This window comes from Eulemur rufifrons, chromosome 17 (genome assembly GCF_041146395.1).
Source record: "Eulemur rufifrons isolate Redbay chromosome 17, OSU_ERuf_1, whole genome shotgun sequence".
Classification (NCBI taxonomy): Eukaryota; Metazoa; Chordata; class Mammalia; order Primates; family Lemuridae; genus Eulemur; species Eulemur rufifrons.
Genome location: NC_090999.1, coordinates 4,210,980 through 4,230,130, shown reverse-complemented (window position 1 = coordinate 4,230,130; position 19,151 = coordinate 4,210,980).

Genomic DNA, 19,151 nt, shown 5'->3' with positions numbered 1-19,151 from the left:
CATTCCTGCACTGGTGCCTGGCAGGTCCAAAATTATCCATAATTCCCCACTTCTGGGTTCTGAGACACGAAGGATGTGTGACTGGGCAGCTGTTCTGTGTCCTGGAACTGGTGGTCGTCCAGGTGGCCTCGAGAAAACGGGGTGGCTGTCAATTAGTGGAGGTGCAGCAGGGCAGGCACAGCTGTAAGGTCATTCTGGAATGTTTCCCAGTCTCCTTGTGAGTAAAAGTGGGAGTCTGCGAATGCTTTGTCTCAGACCTCTTAGCTCTCATGGGCGCGTCCGGTGGCCCCTCCACAGTGGGTCAGTCCCGAGCAATGAATAGGCGTTGACGCTCACGCACTGTGACAGATCCTGTTCTCCGTGAAGTTCACGGGTTGGTCTCCATCTTACACCCCACCTGGCATTACTATTTTTTGTAGGTACCAATCACTTCCAAGTCCTGTGAGTTACTGAGGAATCTGCTTAGCTCAGAACTGATGTCGTGTCACTTCTGCGAGAGCGTTACAGGTCCCCAGGCCACCTCTGGCACGTTCGCGCTACAGCACGATGTGGGTCGTAACTGCCCACCGCCGCCTAGACTTCTCCACTGAAGGCCCAAGGCACAGCCCAGAGTCAGGTGCACACACCTGGCCTCGTTCTCCCTGCGCAGGGCCCTGTGGTCCTCTCCTCTCAACGGCCACATTTTGGTTACAAGAATAATTACTGGAGTCATACAGGTGCAGTCACAGCCCCTACCACTGCCGCCCGGTGAGTCACCAGCCCTTCTCTGCTTTGAACTCTTCTCCCCTACCCCTTCCTCCAAGCACAGATCAGAGACTGGTGACTTTGGTGCACGACACCACCACTGTACCACCAAGTGGCGGGTCCTGATACAAACCAAGACCTGAGCTTCAAATCACTATTCTAGATTATTTGTGCTGCCTGTGCAGGTAAGAAAATGAAAAAGCAAAAATTAAGCCCCAGCTTTATGCAGAAAGAGAACATTGTTTATCTCTTGGGTGTTTAATCAGATGTGTTCATTACGGGAAACTCAGAAAGATATAGCTAAGAAAATACCCATTTTACTGCCCAAATTGTTAATATTATGATTTTATCCATCTAGACATTTTTCCCTGTACATACACAAAATGAATAACTAGGTATATAATAGAATTATTACTGTACACATGAGTTAGTAACCTGCTTTATTCTTTTAACAGTATGCCGTGAAATCTGGGCGAGTCACTAAACTTCCTCCTACATAATTTCTAATGTTAGTGTCCCGTTAACAGGTTAACAGCGGACACTGCCGTGTTGCTGTTTATTTCTGGACACAGTGGAGGCACTTTTCCCACATGGCCTCAAGTCCCCCTGGTGGCCAGTGAGGTTCGCAGATGAGGGACCGGAGGCACCTGTTCAGGTCACTCACCCAGTCGCAGTCCCCGCCCTGCTGCTCAGTCCTTCAGTCCCCGGGGGGGTATCTGCGTGGCTCATGTCGCTTCACTAGTACGAAGTAAACATCTTTGTTTATATACTTTACTCGCTCCAGCGTTATTTAGGATCGATTGCTGGAAGTTGAACTATTGGATTTACGCTTGTTTAGGATTGTGATATTACTTGTTTTCTATTGCCCTCAAGTTCTGAAACTAATTTGTTCTGTCTGTCCTTTGGCCAAAGCCAGCCCCACAACAAAGCCCGAGTCCAGGGCGTGAGTTCTGGGAAGTGTGGCTCACCGTGGGGTCATCAGAACAACCGTTGGTACCAGAGGCGTATTTCTACAAAAACATCCGAGCCTCTTTCATTCTTACACGGTTGCATTATTTGCAGTTAAATCATTTGTCTATATCAAGAGGACCTTTAGAAAAACCCAGCCACATGGCTTCCTTCTAAAGTGACGGCAGCACTTGGCCAAGCACAGGAAAGCAGAGCAGGGTCTTCGTGTCCAGCGTGTTTCTCCTGCTCTGCCTTCATCACGGTGCTTCCCACTGCTGTTTCCAGACTTCCTTTGTCACACGCTCCCTTCAGGATTGTCTGTCACACCCTTGCCTCATCACAGCACTGAGGTCGGCAGAATGATGGCCCCAAAGACAGTCACGTGCTAATTTCTGGGACCTGTGACTAGGTTACCTGACATGGCCAAGGGGACTTTGCAGACGCGGTTAAGAGACAGACCCTGGGAAGGGAGGTTTCCTCGGTTGCTCTGGTGATCGCATGGAGTCACCGCGGTGGTTACAGGAGGGAAGCACTGGGGTGCTCTGGGCTTGGAGAAGGCGGGAGGGGCCACCTGCTGTCACGCAGGAGCCTCTAGAAGCTGAAAAGGACAAGGAAGAGGATTCTCCACTGAAGCCTCCAAAAGAAATGCAGCCCTATGGGCACCTCGACTCCAGGACCTCTGAGCTGGGGAGCTGCAGGAGAATGCACGCGTGTTGTCTTCGTGTGTGACGATTGTTACAGCAGCAGCAAGACACAAATCCCCAGCTGAGCAAGCAGGTGGGCAAAGAACAGGGAGTGCAAGAGGAATCTGCTTATGGACTGGCAGCATTCACCTTAGAATGGGACTTTATTTGGAAATTGAGTTTTGCAGGCATAACTAGTGAAGTTAGAATGAGGTCATAGTGGACCAGGGTAAGCCCTATATCCCGTGACTTGTGTCCTTACGGGAAGAGAAAATAGAGACAGGTGCACAGGAGACAATGGCACGTGCAGGTGGTGGCAAGACTGGAGTGATGCCATACAAGACAGGGCACACCAGGGAACCCCAGGACCCCCAGGGGCTGGAGGAGTCAAGGCGGATCTTGCCCTAGTGCCTTCAGAGACATGGCCTGCCGACCCCTCCGTTCCAGACCTTTGCCCTCCAGAACCCCGTGAGACTAAATTTCTGCTGCACTAAGCCCCTCGGCGTGTGATAATCTGTTACAGCAGCCCCAGGAAACTCATGTCAGAGCCGGGTGATGAACGAGGCAGGACATGGCACACAATGAACAAGCTATAGGGAGCTACAGCCCGCAAGGCCTGGAAACATCATTTTCAGCAGGTGCTTACTACAGCGTCAGCATGGACAGAACCGCACCCTGGTGACCTGCTGAGTGCACTGGGAGATGCCCCCACCTGGCTCCCAGCCCGGGACCCCGTTGCTCAGCCCACAGCAGCTGGTGGATCTCTCAGTAATTCCCTGGGCATCCCTCGTCTCCCCTTTCACTTCCCGCCCTGATTCGGGGGCTGCCCTCGTAGACCTCACTTGGTTCGGCTGCGTTCCTGAGGCCTGACCAGGCTGCAGCTCAACGTGACGCCTGACGGTACAGACCCTGTGCCACCTGCTGGGAGAGCAGCCCGGGGCCAGGCTGGGCCAGAGAGAGTGGGGAGAGCCACCTCCTACGGCTGGTGGGAGGGGGAATGAGCTTTCCCATGTTTACTCTCTGCGGTGCTTGGGACATGGTAGGTAATTGATCAGTCGATCAATTGCAATTGGTCAATAAATGGTCACTTAGTTATTTCTGTCGTCGTTTTGCTGAGTCGAATTGGTGCTCTTGGTTCCCGGAGCGACTGCCTGGTATTTTTTTGTATATCACACCTCTCAACACGGCCAGGCACTTAGCAGTGGGTCCACACGGGGCGGGCAAGGGCCGAGGCACTGAAACGCGGCACAGAGCAGCGTGCTAGCTGAGCTCACGGGCAGGCCCTTGTGGTGTTTTCTTTTAGATTGTTCCCACCAAAATGTGAATTCCAGGACAGGAAGGAGACAGGTTGGCCATTGCCACTGTGGGCACAGGCCAGTCAGGGTCACAGGGGCCCCGGGGCTGCCATGTCTCGAGCGGAGCCGTCAGGTGCTGAGGATGGGGAGGAAGGCCCGCCCTGCTGCAGCTGAACGCGCAGAGGAGATTCCAGCAGGGGCTGGGAGAACAAGGGCCGCACGGGTGGAATATTGATTTCCGGCGTTATTTATAGCCTCGCCGATTCAGAATCAGAAATCAGCAAAGTGGCAGAGAGGTGGGGCTGTCCCTCGTGTCCCATTGTGGCCAGGGCTTCTCCAGCACGCAGGCAGTCACGTGTCCCTTTGTTTCCTTCATGTCACTGCTCCTTGTCCTGCTCTGCCCGGGGTCCACTCTCCGTCTGCTCCTGCAGTCGGCTCCTTGGGGTTTTGTGGCTGCATCCCCTCCTGCAAAGCTGGTGAGGGCAGCTGCAATGAGACGAGCAGGGTGCTGGATGCCCTTTCAGGAGGGCTTGGCCTTCTCATTTGTGTTGGGGAGCAGTGGTCCCCATTGGGCCTGTGCTAGGATTGTTCACAATTCATGTAAAATATAAAGCGTTTATATTTTTCCATTATCTTTAAAGTTTTGAAGGTTTTGGGGGGTGAGTAATCTTATATAGAATAAAAACATAAGTAATACTTTATAATTTTAAAATAATTTTATGTAACTTATCTCACTTGATAATTTAAATGTACATTAAAATAATTATATATGTATGTGTATGTGTTGTATATATGATTTTATCACAATTATTGTCCCTTACCATTTCATGTAGATTGGCTACAAATTAGGGAAGCTTCAGCCAACAGTGAGTTGAAAGATAGACACCAGTTTTTCTGCTATGACAGCAATTCAAAGCTCTGTCTACCCACACAGCTATCGCTTCTCACAGGCACCAACCAGGACCCCAGCTCACCTGCCTGTCTGCTCTGCCATTCTCAGTAAGTGGTTCTGTCTTCACAACACAGAATGGCTGCTACACCTCCAGGCATCATGTCTACATTCCAGACAGGAAGAACAGAAAAGAGGAAGGGCAAAGTGTGGAGGGCAAAGAGATTTCTCCTGTGCAGGCTTTGCCACTTTATTCTAGAAGGGATTTCTCCCTCAGGGACTTCTGCCTGAATCTCACTGGCCAGACACTGTCTCACAGCCACCCTAATCACAAGGGGGCTGAGTGATCTTAAGTTTAGCTCTCACAGCCCTTAGAACAGAGGCCGGCAAGAGCATAGGGGACTGCAGGTGGGTGTTGTCAGCAGCCTGCAGGGCCTGCTCTGGCACATCCAGAATGAGGGGTGACCTGGGCTTCCACACGCTGGGTGCCGATGTTGGTCCTGTAGACATTTATTTGTAGAAGTAACTTAAGGCCAAGAATTGAATTTCATGTGAGCAAATTTAAACCCCAGGTGCAGCATTACGAGTTTTCAAGTTTAGTTCGCTTGATGATTCTGTGGGGCCTCTTACTTCAGGAGCCCAGGGTGCGAGGTGCAGGAGTGTGTACCATCTCACTGTCCAGGCAGAGCTGTGGAGTGAGAAGAACCAGCGACCCACTGAGGGCGTCCGCAGGCTCCCTCCGGGAAAGCTGAGTGACGATAGTGATGACAACGATGCAAGATAGGCCGAGGCTGAGGCTCATTTCTCCTGGTGTCCTGGAGCTGCAGAGGCCTGGCTCTGTCCCCAGCTCTGCCCCAGGCCCATGGCCACGGCTTCCCAGCTGGCCTCCCCTTGGCCCCTGCCTCTAGTAGTTCCAAGCCAGGAACAGAGATGCTGATGTGGCCAAGACACAAAACCACACTCACAAACCAAGAAGGGTGTCACCCTTGTCCTCCGGGTGGAAGATTCCCCCAACTTGAGCCGGAAGGTCCTTGGAGGCTCTCAAGTGCCTCCTGCAGCCTCGGTGGATGGGTTGGGAGCTGGGGGCCTCCCGTGCCTGCGTCAGCATCGACCTCTTTTCATCAGCCATCCTTTGTCCTACCTCCCCGTCCCTGGGCTGCTCCACTTCTCAGGCTGAGGGAGGCGGGTGGATGCAAAGAAGCCCCTGCGTCTGCAGCCCCCGCCTCCTCTTCCATCCCTTCTCCCCTCTTTCTCCTTCCCCTCCTTCCCATCCTTCCTCTTGAAAATGCCCTGAGCTCTTTGCCTGTGCTTTTCTCGGTCACCACCCACAGAGGGTCCCCGTGCGTGCCCCCGTTCACTCACAGTGCGCTCGCCCCACCCAGCCTCCACCCTGACCTTCCCAGGTATGTGCGCGGAAGATGCACATGTTTTAAGGTGTCCTCTGGGCAGCCTGTCCGTGCCTGGCCTTCATCAATTTGCAGGTGTGCGCAGCCTGGAGCATCAGCGTCCCCAAGGGCCGTTCACACAGTCGTCCACTGATTCAGTCACACAAGCAGCTGGGCCTTGGGGTGTGGCTGAGTCATGCAATTAAGGCACAAGGCAAAATACAGGATGGGCCTGTTACCTAAACTGTTGTCTTGATTGACCGCTTTAAGTTTGGGAGGCGAGTGAAAATTGAACGTTAGTCCTCAGATGTGTGTCATGCCCCACTGCGAAACTCATTCCGTTGCAGGCACACGTGGAGGCCATCGTCATTGCTGTTATTAATAACCGTTTATTCACCGTCCGCGGTGCGCAGACGGAAGCCTCACTCAGCACAGAGCGCTGCGGCCTCCCATAAACAGTGCTTACCCGGTATCGACTTAGGCTGTTTTTCACGGCTGCTCCTGTTAAACTTAAATAGTCTTTTGTTTGTACAAATGTTACTTTATACAGCAAGCAGAAACTGGCAGTACGCTCCACGCTGTTGCTTCCCTTGCTTGTTTTCCGTGGTGAAAAGCCAACGGCGCAGAGCATCCCAATCACAGACTCAGTTTTCGTTAACTGCCCACATCCTTCCAGGCAACCCAGAAATGCTCTAAGCATACCTTCAGGTTTATGCTTATAAAAACACAAACAGGATGGTATCATACATACCAGTGTTTCATTTCTTCACCTAGAATGTCTTTGCAGATCTTTCCTTATCAGCATGTGCAGGAGGGACTCAGGCTTGGTGACGGCCCCATGGCAAGGACGAGCCACAGCGTGCTCAGGCTCCCTTGGCCTTCAGGTCTTTCCCTTCCTGCTGTTGCAAGCGACGCCACGGGGCGCACCGTTGTTGTTCAATACTGTCAGCTGATATCTGAGGGATCCCCTGACATTAATTTCTTGAAGTGGAATTACATGTATTCAATAATTATTACCAAACTGCTCTCCAAACAGGTGGCACCGACCAGCCCTCCCAGAAGCAGCGCGTGGAGGTCCCTGCTGTGATTCAGCATCGTGTGGCTGAGCCCTGCTCTCCAGCCGCCTCTGCAAGAGGTCAGCCGCTAAAGCTAAGTTTCTCGGGTGTCCTTTCGGACATGTTTATGTGCTCCACACACACGTGCACACTTACTCTGTCCCTCTGTCCGTTCTGCAGATGTGACAGTTTCCCCACACTGTGTCGAGAGCCATGGGCCCAAGAGCAGAGGAAGCGGTCATGAGCTGCGGGGCTCCGAGCAGCGGCTGCAGGTCACCGAGGGAAATCAGCGACGCGCCCTGGCTGAACTGCCCAGGCTGACCCCGCTGTCCTGGCTGGACACAGCAGTGCTATCAGGTGAATGAAGGCAAAAGACAGGAAAAAGACAGGCAGCTATTAGCAAAGGAGCAGAACACAACATGTAGACGTGTTTCGGTGTTGGAGGGGGATAAAGAGATGCAAGGACTCTCCAATTAATAAAATGAGATTTACAAATAGAGTCTCATGTCACTTAATAATGGGAATCCATACTGGTAAACGTGTCCATCATTGAGCGAAATGTCTTTATTCGGGGCATGACTGTACTTGGTCCTGACACTTGGCGCTGAGCCCCTGCTCCCTTCAAACACGCATGCACACATGTAGGCCTGTACACTCTGTTTGAGGGGCTGTACCTGTGTTTCCCAGGAACTATGGTGAAAAAGCTGTAATCTAGAGACTCTGGATTGGAGCATGGAAGAATAGAAAAAGCTGTGTGTTTGCAAGAATGTCTGCAATCATCCCCTTCTGTCTGCAACGTGGCTTTGCAGCTCTTCCACCAAGAGGTGCAGTCTGTTTCCCTCCTCCTGGAGTCTAGGTGGCCTCGGGGCTTTCTTTGACCAATAGGATGTGGCAGAAGAGAAGCTTTGTCAGTACAAAGGGTGGCCTCAGGGGGCATGTGTGCATGTGTGTGTGTGTATGTGTATGTATATGTATATATACACACCCAAAAGTGTTCGTAACAAAGTAGAGAGGAAATACTCATCACATTTACAGCCCTTGTTGCTGAAACTGGTCATGTGGTCGGGCTGGTGTTTGGAACTACTTTATTCCACTACACATCCTGTACCTCCTTCAGCAAGCACCCCGCTGGCCGTGGTCCTTTACCTGGCAGGGTGACCCAAACCTTTGTTCCTAATGACCGGGGCCGTTCATAGTGCTGCCTGGACTGGGTGGCTGTAGTTTTCCATTGACCTTAATCACAGGGCGTGGTAACACTAAGGGATGCCCCAAGCGACCTCCTGTCCTTCAGACCCGCTCCTCCTCACCACCGTGGAGCAGCCGTCCGGTTTCCCTGGGCTGTCCGAGCAGTCGCCCCAGCCTGTGCCGTAACGCTCTGGGCAGCCCGTTGACCCCGAAGCATGAGCAGTCAGGTGGCCGGTGGCAGTCTTGCCTCGGTTCAATGGATCATTGTTGTTTCCTGGTAGGAGCATTCCTCCCGCTGGAACTAAGACCTCTAGGCCACCAGAGCATAAAGTCACAGAAACAGGGGGCAAACACTGTGCTAGTGGGTCACTAGAGTGATGGTGACGGTGCCACTCCCTTCTCCACCCCTTGATCCCTGGACCCGTGAATCTTGGCTATCAGAGAAACCGCAGACCGGATTCTGATTCTGATTCAGAGCATACCCCAGTGTTTACCCAGTGATGCCCGGACACCGATCTTGCGAGGTGGGGCTCGGACAGAACAGCAACAACAGCATCCATAACAGCAAGAAGTGCCCTTTGCCTGCCCCAGCCGGACCCTCCTTTAACCCACTGGGCTCCAGTCTCGTCTAGAAAGTGAGGGCGTTTGGTGCGAAGCCTCCAAGGTGCTTTTCGGCTTTAACCTGTTCTGATCCCTTTTCCCGCTGACTGACGTTATCATTTCACAGAGGCCTCGTCGTCCCTTCCGAAGGATCTTCAGCCGTGGCAGAGCCTTCCAGTCTAGCTCGAGTGGCTCTGACCTTCTTATCAAGCAGTTCACAAACCCCCTCGTGTGTGGTTCTCAGGGAGGGTCCTCTGAGGAGTCTGAAGCCGTTCACAGGGTCGGTGCCGACAACACGAATGCACGTGCCGATCGTCTGCCCTGGTGCACAGCGCCCTGCTCATCGCTGCGGGGCCCGAGAAGAGGGGTGAGGCGATGGTCCCAGGAGGGGGCCAGCAAAGAGGGCCCTGATCAAGGCCACGCTTACTGCCTCACTTTTATCTTCAGAAGCGCTTGTCCTTGTGAGAAACCACACAGTCGGGGACGTGACCACAGGGCCCCACGTCAGACGGTCCAGTCTCACCTCAGTAGCCTCGTGGGCCGCAGGAGTCCTTTGACCCCGACACTGTGTGCCTCTCACACCAGCTGAGAGGGGGCTGGCATGACACATGCCAAGAACTGGAAGACACCTCCGAGGCGCTGCCACAGGACAGCAGCGCAAGGTCAGGTCATCCAAACCAGAGCCACGTGGGCAGAAAACAGACCCTCTGGATAATCCTTGTACCTGTATCTGCCTGACACCTATATTTGGGGTATCACACTGACTGGTCATTAGTGCATAAAAGGCTATGAGAGATGGGAAGTAGAAAATATACATGTTAAGACTTTAGGAAAAAAATGTTAGTAGGACTAGCCAGTGTGACATCACTAATCTGGTACCTATACATACTTACAGTTGCAAGTACTGGGAAATCAATGTTTTCCCTTCTTACACATGATGCAATTAAGTATGGGATGTTGCCTGTGTCTGTAGCTTCAGTTACTACACTTGCCAAACCGTCCCACCAGTAAGAGTGCACTACCACTTCACGGTTAAAAAGACATTTGTGAACTACTTAATAATAAGCTACATTTAACTGACCTTTGGTTCTGGTCTCAAAATAATTCTGTGTGCTGTACAGAGCTGCTAACAGATCTACGAAGCCATGGTCCCTCCTGTGGATTTGCAAATTGAATAACTGGTCAAAAAAGAAGGCATTAAAAGCATCCAGAGGTGCCTGCAAGGCCAGTCAGACCGATGACCCCTCCTGTGCACTTTGTCACTCACCCCCTCGACCCTGCGTCGGGTGCCACTTCCAGAGCGTGGGATTTGGGACTCCTCCCAGTACAGGCCGGCTTGAACTCCACCCTGTTCCAGTGTTTCTCATGAGCGACACGATTGGTGTGCTGGAGACAGGTGGCCCCCCGGGGAGCTCTGGGCCCATCTAGTTGCCATGTCTGCTGGCCCTAAGGACCAGTCTCCTCCGCAGCCTGACAAAACCTCTCTTCCGTGGCGCTCCAGGCCTCGGCACGTGCCTCTCCTCTCCCTAAAATCTGTCCCGTGGAGCTGGGACCATGCTCTCTCCCGCACTCCCTCTCTCATCCACCCAGTCCTGCCCCCACCATGCTTCACGCCTGGCCCAGTCCTGGGGCCTCCTTGTCCTGCCAACGTGCTGGAGCGGGCTGAGAGCGCCTGCGGGCAGGGCGCGCATGCAGGCTCATTTATGATTGCAGTTCACAGTCCCCACCATACCAGTCGCTCTGCCTCGTACATATAATAATGGCTCAATATACGTGGATTGTTAGGAAAAAATCTGCTTCATGCTGACCAAGCAAAAGGAGGAAGTGAGATTAGTTACACATGCAAAATGAAGTGGAAAATGGAGGCAATTGCATAGATAATTCAAAAAGAAAATACCACTTTTTGAGGGCTTAATTATGTGGATTTATTCCATGGGAGTTAAAAACGTAATTAGCTAGACAACGGCCTGAGTGTGCCACTTCGCTGTGAGTGGGTCAAAGACAGCCTGAGTCGGTCGCTTGTGTTCCGGGCTCGGCTGGGAGGCCAGGCACTGTCGGATTCTGGGAAAGCCGAGTGGCTTCCCGAGCTCCAGTTCTCTCTGTAGCTGAGCTGGTTCCTGTTGCATAATCAGCCTTCTGTTGTTTGTCTCGTTTTGTTCTCTCATCCTCTTACCTCCACGTTGCGGCACTCACTGTCCCTGGTGCTTTTTCTGCTGAGTTCTTAAGAGCTTTGTCTCTGCGATGAGGCTGTAAACTCTGACACCAAGAACCATCTCCTGCCTTCTTGGTTGAGCTGCCCGCCTCTGTGAACCCAGGAGTGGCCCCTACAGGGCCCAAATAAATACGGAATTGATGGATGGGAGTGGTGAAGTCACACAGACCCAATGTCCTAAAGCAGCGTCTGGCCACCAGTTACTGTCCCCTGCAGACCTGATGTGATGGACCTGGGTTTGGCCACAGCATCAGTATTTCACTAAAAGAGCCTCCCATGACTCTGGTGGGGGCCGAGAGCCACTACACTGGCTGCAGAGACACCTCTGACCTGAGTTCCGTGCACCTGGCTCCTCCATCTCACCTGGGTAAGAGCGGCTCCCCTGCCCTGACGAGGAAGCCGGCAGAGCCTCCTGCGATGGCCCCCTCTTGGCCCAGGGGGCTGGCCGTGCTGCAGAGGAGGCAGCAGGGTGACAGGCTGCTTCTGGCACGTTTAATGACACACCCCTCTGGGCTGGTTCATGTCACAGAGGAAAGAGTTACCGGAAAGCTCTAGAATATACAGGTTGAGTATTCCTTATCCGAAACGCGTGGGACCAGAAGTGTTTGGGATTTTGCATTTTTATGGATGTTGGAATATTGGCATCTACATAATGAGACATCCTAGGATGAAACCCAAGTCTAGGCACAAAATTCATTTGTGCTTTTTATACACCTTATACCCATAGCCTGATGGCAGTTTTAAACAACATTTTTAATAATTTTGTGCACAAAGCAAAGTTCTGACTGCACTTTGACTGTTACTGGTCACATGAGGTCAGGTGTGGGGATTTTCTACTTGTGGCATCTTATTGTCACTCAAAGAGTTTCATATTTTGGAGCATTTTTGACTTTGAATTTTCAGATTAGGAATGTATTGACTTGAAGTGTTAAGGCCCCAAATACGAGATTAATATTTTTCAAGTCAACCTTAGAAGCGATTGCCTTTTAAAGCAGCAATCCACAAGACGACCGCAGTCGGTGAGGCTGAAAAGTTGAAAGAAGAGCCCAGGACACAGGCCCGGCTCCCTGGCTGGCTCACGCTGACACTGAGGTATTTGGGGTGTGACGCTGGTCTTGGAGATGCTGTCGGAATACAGTGATGGCCCCGTTTAGACACCAGAACTTCCACTTCATTACTAAGCAGAAGCCCTGGGACACCACGAATTGAAATGGGGCAAGCCCGGCAGGGTTGGAGACTGTGTGCAAACCCGCCCTGCAGCCAGCCTTGTGGAAGGAGGGGCAGCCTCAGAGCCTGCGGAATCGCCGAATCCGTGTTTGGAGAGATTTTGAGTCAGTGAAATTCAGCAGTTCCTCCCGAAGCTTTTGGTGACCTTTGGTTTCATCCAAGCTCAACTACCAAGGGCAAAGCGAAAGTGGATGGAATTGTAAAGCTTTGAGCGAATCGTGCAACCAGGACTCCCAGGTCCCTTCATCCACTGAAGGACGCCACTAATCTCTTTGTCCCTGCTTGTCCTTCCCCTTGAAGGAGGAAGGGGGTGGGGCTGGGGCGGAGGTGGAGTGAGCAAAGGGAAGAAAGGGGCAGGGGAGAGTGTCCCCTCATCACACGTGGCACACGGCATAGGAGGCCCTGTCCAGACCTCACCAGGCTCACCCGAGCAGCCGTGTTCACGCCAGCGCTTCGTGGACCTTGCAAGGGGCCCACGGCAATGTGTCCTCGACCCATCTCCTGTGTTTCCGATGGAGAGTTCGAGTGAGTGTTCAGCTGACACTAAGTGCTTTCTGCTCTCAGCACAATTACATATTTCTGAGTAACACTAAAGCATCCCTTGAATGCGAACATGGGCTAGATCAAAGTGTCAAAGCGTACCTCCGTCCCCACGATCCTCTTTAATGCATCTGTGGTTTCCGACCTTAAGGGAAAATGTGAATTTAGCTGTGTGCTTTTATGTCTCTAGTCTGTGACTTGTTTATTAAGGCTATACTCATAAACAGAGGGAAACAATAGAAGAACATAAAATATTAATGCAGTATCCATATTAAAGTATAATAAGCAGCAGGAAGTATGTGTTAAGCTGCCAGGGGCTTGGCTGGGCTGGAGGACGTCAGACGGGCCGGTGTCTCCCTGTTTGCTGGGCTGAAAGCCTGGAGGATCACGCCCTCCCCCGCCCGGCCTCCAAACAGTCAGTGTCAAGGAGTTTTCCTCAGACTTTTCTGGAATTAATTGTTTCTTCCACTTCTTATTGGTAAATATCTTTGTTATTATTGTTTTTTAATTACAGAAAAACTAGGTGTTTATCAGAAAAAATTAAATGACATAGAAATGAGTGACAATAACTTCCACAGGCTCACCCCATTCACAATCCAACATTCCTCTGTCCAGAGTAAATAGAAATATATTCACACACAAATATTTACTACTATCTTTAATTTTAGTGATAGCATACAAAGATATTATTTTGTATTACTTTTGTTTTACTTAACAATGTATATTTAACAACTTTCTATGAATGTCTATTTTTTGGTAGAAAAAATGATATTATAGGAAAGATACATTAAAAGCACATTATGGTATATCTATTCACTGGACAGCCATTAACATGCTAATTATAAGGATTATATAATTACATGGAAAATATGACAGTCAATGAATGAAACATGATATGAAATTATTCATAATCAAATATCTAGTTAGAGTTTTCAAACAAAACCTGTTCCTCTTATTGATTAAGGCAGCTCCATCTTGATAAAAACGAAAAAGAAAAAATTTTCTGCTCTGTCGGAAAAGATTCCCTTGGCCATCTTCTTGGTGGCCATCCATGTGGGTTTTATCTCTTCAGAGGATCCTGGTGTGATTTTAAGGGGTTGCTCTTTCCTACCTTGGGCTCATGGGCTCGTCCTCCAACTAGCGTCTCTCGACGGAGTAGCCAGGGTGAAATAATCACAGCTAATGGGTTCAGTCCCTTCATCATCCCATTTCTATTTCAAGGCTCTTTAGAACCTCTTGGGAGAAACTAGTTTTAACTCCAATGCACTTTCTTTTTAGATAAATGTGAATTAAATAATTTCAGGGAATAAAATGTTTGACAATGAACAGATTGAGTGAAAAGGATTTGAAAATTTATTTGGGATATTAAATTCCAAATGCAAATCATCTGATGCTCCTCCAAATGCAAGGAGTATAAAAGGTGTGCCTTATTCTCCATAAACGAGTTGGCATCCCTGTTCGTTAAATGTGTTCTAAAATGAAGTCTTGATTTCCACCTTGCCACCCCCACTCGCTACACTTCAGTAAATCCAACCACCATCTGCACAGTTGCTTAGGCCAACCTCAGACCCAGGATTGAGCACTGAAATGTCTGTAGTTGCAAGCTACAGAGATCCGGGACCACTTGTTACTGCAGCAGAGGCTAACTAGTACCAATATATCTTTTGGATCCCAGTCTTTTTGCCCAGGACACAGGCTGGCAGAGAACTTACTCCCCGGCATATGATTTACTCATGGTGCAGGGTACAAGCTCAGGAAGGGCAGCAGAAACAGGCGATGCCTTTTAAAGCCTCTGCTTGTATCTGGCACACTGTCACTTGATGTACGCCCCGTTGCTTGGAACAAGTCGTGCAGCCAAGTCCAAAGTGAATGGCCCAAGGACATGCACTCTCCCCTCAGGGCAGCCATGCTCAGGGTGGAATGGAATAACAGGGAATAAATGATTATTACGTCACACAGCCCTTGCCCAGTTTATCTGGTCCTGTTGCCTGTCTCTCCACAACATATCCCAAGCCTGCCCATTTTTCTCCACCTCCACCCGGGCCCTCCTGGGACAAGCCACCATCTTTTCTCTCTGGGAGAAGCTCTTCTGTCTCCACTCTTCACCTGACCTCCCACAATCCACGCTGCATACAGCCACCAGCATGATCTACAAACACAGCAATGTGCAAAACAGGCCATGTTACTCCCTTGCTCAACACCACCCACTGGGTCCTCACTACTCTTAGTATAGAATCTGCTGCCCTGCCCTTGGGTAGAAGACTGATGACATCTGGTTTCTGCCAGTGTTATGATGGCATATTGGAGAGCTCCCTGCACTTCTCCTCCTCCCCCACCTCTTCTTCATTCTACTTTTTAGGTGGGGTCTTGCTATGTTGCCCAGGCTGGTCTCAAGTCTGAAACACCTGGGTTCAAGCAAGCTTCCTGCCTCAGGCTCTGAGAAGTGGGGACTACAAGTGGGCACCACTGTGCCTGGCTCCTGCCCAGGTCATCTTGGGTAGCTCCCCTCGCCTACACTCCCAGCCACACTGCGTTTCTGTAGCTTCTTCTGCACATGAGCAGATTCTCGCCTTATGGCCTCTATAATCCCTGTACCCTCTGCTGGGAGCAGAGTCTCTGGGTCTCCCCAGGGTGGTCTCTTCTTACTAAACCCCACCTTCCCAGAGAGGCTTTCACTGGACATCAGTCTGCAGAGGCTCTGCGTGGCCCTTAGCACGGCTTGATGTTTCCTGTTTCCTCTCCTCTCCCCCAGTCAGCTCGGGAGTGCTGGGCCTTGGCATTCCCAGTTCCTGGAAGGGCTCTGGTGCTCAGGGGCTGGCTGAATACTGCCGAACCCTTTTAGTGTGTCCTAGTGGAATTCATGGCACAATTTTTCTCCTGTTATTAATGCACTTTTTTTTCACTCAACAAGTATTTGTTTGATACCTCCTATGGGCCAAGTACCTATAATGAATATTACATTACTATGGTATTGCTTGTAGATATAGAGACTGTTTGATCTAAAAACGACTTTCAAACACAGTAGTTGGGAACTAATTACCAATGTAGATTATTTAAAGCTCATTTGAATGTAGACTGAGTGCAGTATGTCTGTGCTATCGTGTTCCCCACCTAAGAGATGATTATATCAGTGTGGGGATTCACTTGGACCCTCACAGTTTGTGTAGAGATTATTTTAAAGTGAATACACTTGAGCCGCAGAAGATGCAGAAGGAACTCTTGTCTGACTTCCCTCGCCCGACTAAGCAGAGCCTCCCGGAAACACACCTGTCATTTGCCCCTCACAGTCGTCCGCCACGGAGGCAGACGGCCCATTCCCAACAGCACCAAACGGCACCGTGACACCTTCCGGACTCTCCCATGGAAGCCCTGAAAACCACGCTTTTATTAAGTAGATATGTATAAACCTTTATTTTACACTATTCTGCAAGTTATCCAAGGTTGAGTAACTCCCATGTGCACATGTAAATAAACCTTGACTTTTCTCCTGTTAATTTGTCTATTTTCAGTTAATTCACGGGCCCCCAAGCACTGGACCCAAGTGGTAGAGGTAAAGTTTTTCCTGCTAGGATTAGCATATTTTTGCCTAGTGGTTCATGGTAACTGTAGGTTTTTTATCAATATGGTACAGTAAATCCAATTGATATCAAACAATTACAACTTTTCCCAGTAGTTACAAATGATAACACATCCCAGACACAGTGTTTAACACCACCTGGTTTGAATACTGACTGATCCACTAACTAGCGTTGTGACCTTGGGCAAGCAAATTCGTCTCTCTGAGCCTCAGTTTTCTCATCCATAAAATGGACATAAAAAGAGTACTAATCTCATGGGTGGCTATGAGGATAGAATGAGTTCACGTAGGTAAGGCACGTAGAAGGAGGGTAAGTGTATAGTGAGGGCTCACTGAGATATTATTCCAGGGCCAGGGAGGAGGGTTTTGGCCACATCTCGTGCCGGTGCTGTCTGCTCCCCAGTTATCCCCTGGCTTCAAATTACATTATGTTGCTTTCTGTCCTCAGGGAAATTTCCCTTAATGAGCTAACGTTAGTGTTTCTACATAAAATGTTCTTTTTTTCAGGACATTAATGTGCACTTCTCTATGATGCTGACACGTAATTGTACATATTTATGGGATAGAGTGTGATATTTTGATACATTTATACAATGTGTACTGACCCCATTAGGGTAATTAGAATCTCCATCACCTGGAACATTTATTATTTCTTTGTGTTGTGGACATTCAAGACCCTCTCTTCTAGCTTTTTGAAAAACAATTATTGTTAACCACATTCACCAGACAGTGCTGCAGAATCCTAGAACCCATTCCTATCAGCTAGCTGTAACTTTGTATCCCTTAACCAGCCCTCCCTCCCCTCCTCCTCCCCTCTTCTCCCCTGTCTCCCTCCCTCCCCTCCCCTCCCAGCACCAGTGATCACAATTCTACTCTCCGCTTCTGTGAGCTCAGAGTGTTTTTAGCTCCCACATGTGAGCGAGGAGACGCAGTGTCTCTCTGCTAATGCACTTTTTAAAGCGGTGACGGTGTAAGCGGGGAGAAGAGCGTTGGCTCGGCAGCTGAGACACTGTGGAATTTAGAACAGGCCAAGGGACGGCATAAGAAATAAAGTCAGCGAGAAGGAAGCCCTGACATCTTCTGGAAGGAAGGGCAGCACGCGGGGAGTCAGCAAAGCGCGTGGGACCAGCCGGTTCTGTCTCCCCCTGCCCGTGCCTCCCCGGTTGCGTTATTTCATTTCATTTAACTTAATCCCCGGAAGCCTTATGAAGTAGGTCTCGCAGATATTTAAAATTTCATGGAGGAAGGAGTGCGAGAGAGCAGATGTTCAATAGATGCTGGCCTTCCACAAAAACAGTTCCAAGCTCTGCGGCGCGGTGCCTTTGTAAAAGTGTGGGGTGTTAAAATTCTAAAACTTGCAAGTGGAAATAAAAATGAGGTAATTTCTAAAATTACAAAAATGCATCTTTATCGGGGAATTTGTGTCAGGGAACCTCACATCTCATTTCTTAGGCTGCTCCTCCCGTGCCCAGGAGGAGGAGCCAGCAGGGTGGCTCCCAACCCCAGGCTCTGGCGCCCGAGGGTGGGACTTGAGCGGCTCTGCCCAGGACTGCACGGTTGTCCCGAGATAGACCTTACTGGGACCCCTGCCCAAGGGGGCTCCTTATAGAAATTTAAAGCTACATATGGGTTTTAAATGTTTATGGATATCAATGCCATGTTTGTTTGCTAAGAATGGGAGAAACTAGTTGACAGCAATTAGTGATTTCTGTCTCAAATTAAAAAAAAATCTTAATTGTTCCCCTCAGGCCCCTGGCAAATCGATAAACGCCCCACACCTTTCTTGGTGTTCACAGTTAATTAAACACCAGTGCTTCAGGTGGCACTAACAATAGTCCCAGGGGCATGACTGCACGCATTTTAGAAAAATGGTGACTCAGAGAGCTTGAGAAGGTCGCCCGGTGGCAGGGCTTTTGCTTGGCTGCAAGAGCGCAGGCCCTGGGACTTGGGTGGTGGCACTGGCTTCCCCAGGTGACGCTCTCACTGCCACTCTGCAGTAGCTTCCTGGGGCTACCGCAGCAAATCGCCTCAGTTTTAGCAGCGCAACAACACAATTTTTTTATCCTCTGGTCCTGAAGGTCACCTCTGCTCCCTGGGGTGAAGTCATGGTGTCACCAGGGCTGGCCCCTCCGGAGGCTCCAGGAGAGAACCTGGGTCCTGCCCTTTTCCAGCCTCTGGCGGCGCCTGCATTCCGTGGCTCGCGGCCCCTTCCTCCTGCCCGAAGCCAGCAGCGTTGCATCCTCTGTGCCTTTTTCCACAGTCACATCTCGCTCTGACTCTGACCTTTTCTGTCTCCCGCTTGCACTTTTAAGGACTCCTGTGACTGCACTGAGGCCACCCAGATAATCCGGGATAAACTCCCTACTTCAAGGCCAGCTGATTCCGTCTGCAGCCTCCACTACACTTTGCTGGGCAACCTGACACAGTCACAGGGTCCAGAGATGAGGACGTGAACGTTTTCGGGGGGTGGGGGGGGGATTCTGCCTACCGCAGAGTCTGTGGCGTTTCTGGTGGATGCTGAGTCAGAGGTGAGAAGACACCACCCCCACCCCAAACACCATGCTGTAAGGTCAGGCTACGTTTCTGAAGCAGTCAGGCAACGTGACCCCACAGGAAGGAGCGGGGGCACCCGTTGTGCTTGGCCACAGGCTCTAGGGACAGCTGGCTGGACTCACACTGGGCTCCACCTCTCACGAGCTCTGTGACCCCTCTGGGCCTCCCTCCCCTCGTCTGTGAAAGGGCACAGCAGCTGCACCTGCCCACCGTGCTTTTGGGGCTACTGGAGGGAGCCAGGGCCGCAGGTAGCGAGTG